The sequence below is a fragment of the Ambystoma mexicanum genome, chromosome 1p (assembly GCF_040938575.1).
Source record: "Ambystoma mexicanum isolate Mex_15411 chromosome 1p, UKY_AmexF1_1, whole genome shotgun sequence".
NCBI classification, from domain to species: Eukaryota; Metazoa; Chordata; class Amphibia; order Caudata; family Ambystomatidae; genus Ambystoma; species Ambystoma mexicanum.
This window is the reverse complement of record NC_090921.1, coordinates 1,027,951,303-1,027,962,322: the sequence shown is the minus strand read 5'-3', so window position 1 is coordinate 1,027,962,322 and position 11,020 is coordinate 1,027,951,303. Positions and strand designations below refer to the sequence as shown.

Here is an 11,020-nt window from a genome sequence, read left to right as displayed (position 1 = left end):
CCCCCTTAGTATGGTGGTCATTAACATGCGGGAGACTGCGGAGGGGGTCATTTTTTTAATTGGGAACTGATGTGCTTTTACTCAATTCGGGAACCTCACAAGCCAAATTTGTAGTATTTTGCACGAATTGCAAGAGATGTTTACAAGTCGACGGTTGAAGTGGAAGCTCGTATTGAGTTTGCTAGAGAATGATTTGCCAAGCCTTCGATAGCTCAGTTGGTAGAGCTGAGGACTGTAGTGGTAATACAGGCATCCTTAGGTCGCTGGTTCAAATCCGGCTTGAAGGACTTTTGCCAAATGCAAATTTTATTGAATACTTGGAAAGTAAAATACTTGGAAAATAAAATAACAGACAATTTATAATTATATTATATTTCATCACTGAAAATAGATGCCTTTTGCTTTGAGGCTGTGGCCACGTTATGTTTCTGTCCAACACCAATCTTCATTGGTTTCCTGTGAGGTGATTCGGATCCCCATCTCTTGCTATGAACTGGCAAAACAGCAGAATCCCCTTGACAATCTTGATTTCTCAAGGGAAATGAGAGAACAGTATACACCATCCAAGATATTAAAATATTGTCAAGGCCCAACACGGCTGAATACTCTGAGGAGATGGCCTGTGAGGAGCCGCCTTTCAACTTTTCCCCCTTAGTATGGTGGTCAGTAACATGCGGGAGACTGCGGAGGGGGTCATTTTTTTAATTGGGAACTGATGTGCTTTTACTCAATTCGGGAACGTCACAAGCCAAATTTGTAGTATTTTGCACGAATTGCAAGAGATGTTTACAAGTCGACGGTTGAAGTGGAAGCTCGTATTGAGTTTGCTAGAGAACGATTTGCCAAGCCTTCAATAGCTCAGTTGGTAGAGCGGAGGACTTTAGTGGTAAAACAGGCATCCTTAGGTCGCTGGTTCAAATCCGGCTCGAAGGACATTTGCCAAATGCACATTTTATTGAATACTTGGAAAGTAAAATACTTGGAAAGTAAAATAACAGACAATTTATAATTATATTATATTTCATCACTGAAAATAGATGCCTTTTGCTTTGAGGCTGTGGCCACGTTATTTTTCTGTCCGACACCAATCTTCGTTGGCTTCCTGTGAGGTATTTTGGATCCCCATCTCTTGCTATGAACTGACAAAACAGCAGAATCCCCTTGACAATCTTGATTTCTCAAGGAAAATGAGAGAACACTATACACCATCCAAGATATTAAAATATTGTCAAGGCCCAACGCGGCTGAATACTCTGAGGAGATGGCCTGTGAGGTGCCGCCTTTCAACTTTTCCCCCTTAGTATGGTGGTCAGTAACATGCGGGAGACTGCGGAGGGGGTCATTTTTTTAATTGGGAACTGATGTGCTTTTACTCAATTTGGGAACCTCACAAGCCAAATTTGTAGTATTTTGCACGAATTGCAAGAGATGTTTACAAGTCGACGGTTGAAGTGGAAGCTCGTATTGAGTTTGCTAGAGAATGATTTGCCAAGCCTTCGATAGCTCAGTTGGTAGAGCGGAGCACTGTAGTGGTACAACAGGCATCCTTAGGTTGCTGGTTCAAATCCCGCTCGAAGGACTTTTGCCAAATGCAAATTTTATTGAATATTTGGAAAGTAAAATACTTGGAAAGTAAAATAACAGACAATTTATAATTATATTATATTTCATCACTGAAAATAGATGCCTGTTGCTTTGAGGCTGTGGCCACGTTATGTTTCTGTCCAACACGAATCTTCATTGGTTTCATGTGAGGTGTTTTGGATCCCCATCTCTTGCTATGAACTGGCAGAACAGCAGAATCCCCTTGACAATCTTGATTTCTCAAGGGAAATGAGAGAACACTATACACCATCCAAGATATTAAAATATTGTCAAGGCCCAACACGGCTGAATACTCTGAGGAGATGGCCTATGAGGAGCCGCCTTTCAACTTTTCCCCCTTAGTATGGTGGTCAGTAAGATGCGGGAGACTGCGGAGGGGGTCATTTTTTTAATTGGGAACTGATGTGCTTTTACTCAATTCGGGAACGTCACAAGCCAAATTTGTAGTATTTTGCACGAATTGCAAGAGATGTTTACAAGTCGACGGTTGAAGTAGAAGCTCGTATTGAGTTTGCTAGAGAACGATTTGCCAAGCCTTCAATAGCTCAGTTGGTAGAGCGGAGGACTTTAGTGGTAAAACAGGCATCCTTAGGTCGCTGGTTCAAATCCGGCTCGAAGGACATTTGCCAAATGCACATTTTATTGAATACTTGGAAAGTAAAATACTTGGAAAGTAAAATAACAGACAATTTATAATTATATTATATTTCATCACTGAAAATAGATGCCTTTTGCTTTGAGGCTGTAGCCACGTTATTTTTCTGTCCAACACGAATCTTCATTGGTTTCATGTGAGGTGTTTTGGATCCCCATCTCTTGCTATGAACTGGCAGAACAGCAGAATCCCCTTGACAATCTTGATTTCTCAAGGGAAATGAGAGAACACTATACACCATCCAAGATATTAAAATATTGTCAAGGCCCAACACGGCTGAATACTCTGAGGAGATGGCCTGTGAGGCGCCGCCTTTCAACTTTTCCCCCTTAGTATGGTGGTCAGTAACATGCGGGAGACTGCGGAGGGGGTCATTTTTTTAATTGGGAACTGATGTGCTTTTACTCAATTCGGGAACCTCACAAGCCAAATTTGTAGTATTTTGCACGAATTGCAAGAGATGTTTACAAGTCGACGGTTGAAGTGGAAGCTCGTATTGAGTTTGCTAGAGAATGATTTGCCAAGCCTTCGATAGCTCAGTTGGTAGAGTGGAGCACTGTAGTGGTACAACAGGCATCCTTAGGTTGCTGGTTCAAATCCCGCTCGAAGGACTTTTGCCAAATGCACATTTTATTGAATATTTGGAAAGTAAAATACTTGGAAAGTAAAATAACAGACAATTTATAATTATATTATATTTCATCACTGAAAATAGATGCCTGTTGCTTTGAGGCTGTGGCCAAGTTATGTTTCTGTCCAACACGAATCTTCATTGGTTTCATGTGAGGTGTTTTGGATCCCCATCTCTTGCTATGAACTGGCAGAACAGCAGAATCCCCTTGACAATCTTGATTTCTCAAGGGAAATGAGAGAACACTATACACCATCCAAGATATTAAAATATTGTCAAGGCCCAACACGGCTGAATACTCTGAGGAGATGGCCTATGAGGAGCCGCCTTTCAACTTTTCCCCCTTAGTATGGTGGTCAGTAAGATGCGGGAGACTGCGGAGGGGGTCATTTTTTTAATTGGGAACTGATGTGCTTTTACTCAATTCGGGAACGTCACAAGCCAAATTTGTAGTATTTTGCACGAATTGCAAGAGATGTTTACAAGTCGACGGTTGAAGTGGAAGCTCGTATTGAGTTTGCTAGAGAACGATTTGCCAAGCCTTCAATAGCTCAGTTGGTAGAGCGGAGGACTTTAGTGGTAAAACAGGCATCCTTAGGTCGCTGGTTCAAATCCGGCTCGAAGGACATTTGCCAAATGCACATTTTATTGAATACTTGGAAAGTAAAATACTTGGAAAGTAAAATAACAGACAATTTATAATTATATTATATTTCATCACTGAAAATAGATGCCTTTTGCTTTGAGGCTGTGGCCACGTTATTTTTCTGTCCAACACGAATCTTCATTGGTTTCATGTGAGGTGTTTTGGATCCCCATCTCTTGCTATGAACTGGCAGAACAGCAGAATCCCCTTGACAATCTTGATTTCTCAAGGGAAATGAGAGAACACTATACACCATCCAAGATATTAAAATATTGTCAAGGCCCAACACGGCTGAATACTCTGAGGAGATGGCCTGTGAGGCGCCGCCTTTCAACTTTTCCCCCTTAGTATGGTGGTCAGTAACATGCGGGAGACTGCGGAGGGGGTCATTTTTTTAATTGGGAACTGATGTGCTTTTACTCAATTCGGGAACCTCACAAGCCAAATTTGTAGTATTTTGCACGAATTGCAAGAGATGTTTACAAGTCGACGGTTGAAGTGGAAGCTCGTATTGAGTTTGCTAGAGTTGATTTGCCAAGCCTTCGATAGCTCAGTTGGTAAAGCGGAGGACTGTAATGGTAAAACAGGCATCCTTAGGTCGCTGGTTCAAATCTGGCTCAAAGGACTTTTGCCAAATGCACATTTTATTGAATACTTGGAAAGTAAAATACTTGGAAAGTAAAATAACAGACAATTTATAATTATATTATATTTCATTACTGAAAATAGATGCCTTTTGCTTTGAGGCTGTGGCCACGTTATTTTTCTGTCCAACACGAATCTTCATTGGTTTCCTGTCAGGTGTTTTGGATCCCCATCTCTTGCTATGAACTGGCAAAACAGCAGAATCCCCTTGACAATCTTGATTTCTCAAGGGAAATGAGAGAACACTATACACCATCCAAGATATTAAAATATTGTCAAGGCCCAACACGGCTGAATACTCTGAGGAAATGGCCTGTGAGGCGCCGCCTTTCAACTTTTCCCCCTTAGTATGGTGGTCATTAAAATGCGGGAGACTGCGGAGGGGGTCATTTTTTTAATTGGGAACTGATGTGCTTTTACTCAATTCGGGAACCTCACAAGCCAAATTTGTAGTATTTTGCACGAATTGCAAGAGATGTTTACAAGTCGACGGTTGAAGTGGAAGCTCGTATTGAGTTTGCTAGAGTTGATTTGCCAAGCCTTCGATAGCTCAGTTGGTAGAGCGGACAGGCATCCTTAGGTCACTGGTTCAAATCCGGCTCAAAGGACTTTTGCCAAATGCACATTTTATTGAATACTTGGAAAGTAAAATACTTGGAAAGTAAAATAACAGACAATTTATAATTATATTATATTTCATCACTGAAAATAGATGCCTTTTGCTTTGAGGCTGTGGCCACGTTATTTTTCTGTCCGACACCAATCTTCGTTGGTTTCCTGTGAGGTGTTTTGGATCCCCATCTCTTGCTATGAACTGACAAAACAGCAGAATCCCCTTGACAATCTTGATTTCTCAAGGGAAATGGGAGAACACCATACACCATCCAAGATATTAAAATATTGTCAAGGCCGAACACTGATGAATACTCTGAGGAGATGGCCTGTGAGGCGCCGCCTTTCAACTTTTCCTCCTTAGTATGGTGGTCAGTAACATGCGGGAGACTGCGGAGGCGGTCATTTTTTTAATTGGGAACTGATGTGCTTTTCTCAATTCGGGAACCTCACAAGCCAAATTTGTAGTATTTTGTACGAATTGCAAGAGATGTTTGCATGTCGACGGTTGAAGTGGAAGCTCGAATTGAGCTTGCTAGAGAACGGTTTGCCAAGCCTTCGATAGCTCAGTTGGTAGAGCGGAGGACTGTAATGGTAAAACTGGCATCCTTAGGTCGCTGGTTCAAATCGGGCTCAAAGGACTTTTGCCAAATGCACATTTTATTGAATACTTGGAAAGTAAAATACTTGGAAAGTAAAATAACAGACAATTTATAATTATATTATATTTCATCACTGAAAATAGATGCCTTTTGCTTTGAGGCTGTGGTCACGTTATTTTTCTGTCCGACACCAATCTTCGTTGGTTTCCTGTGAGGTGTTTTGGATCCCCATCTCTTGCTATGAACTGACAAAACAGCAGAATCCCCTTGACAATCTTGATTTCTCAAGGGAAATGGGAGAACACCATACACCATCCAAGATATTAAAATATTGTCAAGGCCGAACACTGATGAATACTCTGAGGAGATGGCCTGTGAGGCGCCGCCTTTCAACTTTTCCTCCTTAGTATGGTGGTCAGTAACATGCGGGAGACTGCGGAGGCGGTCATTTTTTTAATTGGGAACTGATGTGCTTTTCTCAATTCGGGAACCTCACAAGCCAAATTTGTAGTATTTTGTACGAATTGCAAGAGATGTTTGCATGTCGACGGTTGAAGTGGAAGCTCGAATTGAGCTTGCTAGAGAACGGTTTGCCAAGCCTTCGATAGCTCAGTTGGTAGAGGGGAGGACTGTAGTGGTAAAACAGGCATCCTTAGGTCGCTGGTTCAAACCCGGCTCGAAGGACTTTTGCCAAATGCAAATTTTATTGAATACTTGGAAAGTAAAATACTTGGAAAATAACATAACAGACAATTTATAATTATATTATATTTCATCACTGAAAATAGATGCCTTTTGCTTTGAGGCTGTGGCCACATTATTTTTCTGTCCAACACCAATCTTCTTTGGTTTCCTGTGAGGTGTTTTGGATCCCCATCTCTTGCTATGAACTGGCAAAACAGCATAATCCCCTTGACAATCTTGATTTCTCAAGGAAAATGAGAGAACACTATACACCATCCAAGATATTAAAATATTGTCAAGGCCCAACGCGGCTAAATACTCTGAGGAGATGGCTTGTGAGGTGCCGCCTTTCAACTTTTCCTCCTTAGTATGGTGGTCAGTAACATGCGGGAGACTGCGGAGGCGGTCATTTTTTTAATTGGGAACTGATGTGCTTTTCTCAATTCGGGAACCTCACAAGCCAAATTTGTAGTATTTTTTACGAATTGCAAGAGATGTTTGCATGTCGACGGTTGAAGTGGAAGCTCGAATTGAGCTTGCTAGAGAACGGTTTGCCAAGCCTTCGATAGCTCAGTTGGTAGAACGGAGGACTGTAGTGGTAAAACAGGCATCCTTAGGTCGCTGGTTCAAATCCAGATTGAAGGACTTTTGCCAAATGCAAATTTTATTGAATACTTGGAAAGTAAAATGCTTGGAAAATAAAATAACAGACAATTTATAATTATATTATATTTCATCACTGAAAATAGATGCCTTTTGCTTTGAGGCTGTCGCCACGTTTTGTTTCTGTCCAACACCAATCTTCATTGGTTTCCTGTGAGGTGTTTTGGATCCCCATCTCTTGCTATGAACTGGCAGAACAGCAGAATCCCCTTGACAATCTTGATTTCTCAAGGGAAATGAGAGAACACTATACACCATCCAAGATATTAAAATATTGTCAAGGCCCAACACGGCTGTATACTCTGAGGAGATGGCCTGTGAGGTGCCGCCTTTCAACTTTTCCTCCTTAGTATGGTGGTCAGTAACATGGGGGAGACTGCGGAGGGGGTCATTTTTTAAATTGGGAACTGATGTGCTTTTAATCAATTCGGGAACCTCACAAGCCAAATTTGTAGTATTTTGCACGAATTGCAAGAGATGTTTACAAGTCGACGGTTGAAGTGGAAGCTCGTATTGAGTTTGCTAGAGAACGATTTGCCAAGCCTTTGATAGCTCAGTTGGTAGAGCGGAGGACTGTAATGGTAAAACAGGCATCCTTAGGTCGCTGGTTCAAATCCGGCTCAAAGGACTTTTGCCAAATGCACATTTTATTGAATACTTGGAAAGTAAAATACTTGGAAAGTAAAATAACAGACAATTTATAATTATATTATATTTCATCACTGAAAATGGATGCCTTTTGCTTTGAGGCTGTGGCCACGTTATTTTTCTGTCCAACACAAATCTTCATTGGTTTCCTGTCAGGTGTTTTGGATCCCCATCTCTTGCTATGAACTGGCAAAACAGCAGAATCCCCTTGACAATCTTGATTTCTCAAGGGAAATGAGAGAACACTATACACCATCCAAGATATTAAAATATTGTCAAGGCCCAACACGGCTGAATACTCTGAGGAGATGGCCTGTGAGGCGCCGCCTTTCAACTTTTCCCCCTTAGTATGGTGGTCATTAACATGCGGGAGACTGCGGAGGGGGTCATTTTTTTAATTGGGACCTGATGTGCTTTTACTCAATTCGGGAACGTCACAAGCCAAATTTGTAGTATTTTGCACGAATTGCAAGAGATGTTTACAAGTCGACGGTTGAAGTGGAAGCTCGTATTGAGTTTGCTAGAGAATGATTTGCCAAGCCTTCAATAGCTCAGTTGGTAGAACGGAGGACTTTAGTGGTAAAACAGGCATCCTTAGGTCGCTGGTTCAAATCCGGCTCGAAGGACATTTGCCAAATGCACATTTTATTGAATACTTGGAAAGTAAAATACTTGGAAAGTAAAATAACAGACAATTTATAATTATATTATATTTCATCACTGAAAATAGATGCCTTTTGCTTTGAGGCTGGGCCACGTTATTTTTCTGTCCGACACCAATCTTCGTTGGCTTCCTGTGAGGTATTTTGGATCCCCATCTCTTGCTATGAACTGACAAAACAGCAGAATCCCCTTGACAATCTTGATTTCTCAAGGAAAATGAGAGAACACTATACACCATCCAAGATATTAAAATATTGTCAAGGCCCAACGCGGCTGAATACTCTGAGGAGATGGCCTGTGAGGTGCCGCCTTTCAACTTTTCCCCCTTAGTATGGTGGTCAGTAACATGCGGGAGACTGCGGAGGGGGTCATTTTTTTAATTGGGAACTGATGTGCTTTTACTCAATTCGGGAACCTCACAAGCCAAATTTGTAGTATTTTGCACGAATTGCAAGAGATGTTTACAAGTCGACGGTTGAAGTGGAAGCTCGTATTGAGTTTGCTAGAGAATGATTTGCCAAGCCTTCGATAGCTCAGTTGGTAGAGCGGAGCACTGTAGTGGTACAACAGGCATACTTAGGTTGCTGGTTCAAATCCCGCTCGAAGGACTTTTGCCAAATGCAAATTTTATTGAATATTTGGAAAGTAAAATACTTGGAAAGTAAAATAACAGACAATTTATAATTATATTATATTTCATCACTGAAAATAGATGCCTGTTGCTTTGAGGCTGTGGCCACGTTATGTTTCTGTCCAACACGAATCTTCATTGGTTTCATGTGAGGTGTTTTGGATCCCCATCTCTTGCTATGAACTGGCAGAACAGCAGAATCCCCTTGACAATCTTGATTTCTCAAGGGAAATGAGAGAACACTATACACCATCCAAGATATTAAAATATTGTCAAGGCCCAACACGGCTGAATACTCTGAGGAGATGGCCTATGAGGAGCCGCCTTTCAACTTTTCCCCCTTAGTATGGTGGTCAGTAAGATGCGGGAGACTGCGGAGGGGGTCATTTTTTTAATTGGGAACTGATGTGCTTTTACTCAATTCGGGAACGTCACAAGCCAAATTTGTAGTATTTTGCACGAATTGCAAGAGATGTTTACAAGTCGACGGTTGAAGTGGAAGCTCGTATTGAGTTTGCTAGAGAACGATTTGCCAAGCCTTCAATAGCTCAGTTGGTAGAGCGGAGGACTTTAGTGGTAAAACAGGCATCCTTAGGTCGCTGGTTCAAATCCGGCTCGAAGGACATTTGCCAAATGCACATTTTATTGAATACTTGGAAAGTAAAATACTTGGAAAGTAAAATAACAGACAATTTATAATTATATTATATTTCATCACTGAAAATAGATGCCTTTTGCTTTGAGGCTGTGGCCACGTTATTTTTCTGTCCAACACGAATCTTCATTGGTTTCATGTGAGGTGTTTTGGATCCCCATCTCTTGCTATGAACTGGCAGAACAGCAGAATCCCCTTGACAATCTTGATTTCTCAAGGGAAATGAGAGAACACTATACACCATCCAAGATATTAAAATATTGTCAAGGCCCAACACGGCTGAATACTCTGAGGAGATGGCCTGTGAGGCGCCGCCTTTCAACTTTTCCCCCTTAGTATGGTGGTCAGTAACATGCGGGAGACTGCGGAGGGGGTCATTTTTTTAATTGGGAACTGATGTGCTTTTACTCAATTCGGGAACCTCACAAGCCAAATTTGTAGTATTTTGCACGAATTGCAAGAGATGTTTACAAGTCGACGGTTGAAGTGGAAGCTCGTATTGAGTTTGCTAGAGTTGATTTGCCAAGCCTTCGATAGCTCAGTTGGTAGAGCGGAGGACTGTAATGGTAAAACAGGCATCCTTAGGTCGCTGGTTCAAATCTGGCTCAAAGGACTTTTGCCAAATGCACATTTTATTGAATACTTGGAAAGTAAAATACTTGGAAAGTAAAATAACAGACAATTTATAATTATATTATATTTCATTACTGAAAATAGATGCCTTTTGCTTTGAGGCTGTGGCCACGTTATTTTTCTGTCCAACACGAATCTTCATTGGTTTCCTGTCAGGTGTTTTGGATCCCCATCTCTTGCTATGAACTGGCAAAACAGCAGAATCCCCTTGACAATCTTGATTTCTCAAGGGAAATGAGAGAACACTATACACCATCCAAGATATTAAAATATTGTCAAGGCCCAACACGGCTGAATACTCTGAGGAAATGGCCTGTGAGGCGCCGCCTTTCAACTTTTCCCCCTTAGTATGGTGGTCATTAAAATGCGGGAGACTGCGGAGGGGGTCATTTTTTTAATTGGGAACTGATGTGCTTTTACTCAATTCGGGAACCTCACAAGCCAAATTTGTAGTATTTTGCACGAATTGCAAGAGATGTTTACAAGTCGACGGTTGAAGTGTAAGCTCGTATTGAGCTTGCTAGAGACTGATTTGCCAAGCCTTCGATAGCTCAGTTGGTAGAGCGGAGGACTGTAGGGTAAAACAGGCATCCTTAGGTCGCTGGTTGAAATCCGGATTGAAGGACTTTTGCCAAATGCGAATTTTATTGAATACTTGGAAAGTAAAATACTTGGTAAATAAAATAACAGACAATTTATAATTATATTATATTTCATCACTGAAAATAGATGCCTTTTGCTTTGAGGCTGTGGCCACGTTATATTTCTGTTCAACACCAATCTTCATTGGTTTCCTGTGAGGTATTTTGGATCCCCATCTCTTGCTATGAACTGGCAAAACAGCAGAATCCCCTTGACAATCTTGATTTCTCAAGGGAAATGAGAGAACACTATACACCATCCAAGATATTAAAATATTGTCAAGGCCCAACGCGGCTGAATACTCTGAGGAGATGGCCTGTGAGGTGCCGCCTTTCAACTTTTCCCCCTTAGTATGGTGGTCAGTAACATGCGGGAGACTGCGGAGGGGGTCATTTTTTTAATTGG

At 41.4% G+C, this 11,020-nt stretch overlaps 2 non-coding genes across 2 annotated transcripts; both read left to right on the top strand.

Moving 5' to 3' along the window:
- The first annotated feature begins 201 nt into the window (after positions 1 to 201).
- Positions 202 to 287, top strand: TRNAY-GUA (transfer RNA tyrosine (anticodon GUA)). The gene is given in 2 exon segments: positions 202 to 238; positions 252 to 287. It is a non-coding gene; the product is annotated as a tRNA-Tyr (tRNA).
- A 6,998-nt stretch (positions 288 to 7,285) lies between these two features.
- Positions 7,286 to 7,371, top strand: TRNAY-GUA (transfer RNA tyrosine (anticodon GUA)). The gene is given in 2 exon segments: positions 7,286 to 7,322; positions 7,336 to 7,371. It is a non-coding gene; the product is annotated as a tRNA-Tyr (tRNA).
- Positions 7,372 to 11,020: the final 3,649 nt, after the last annotated feature.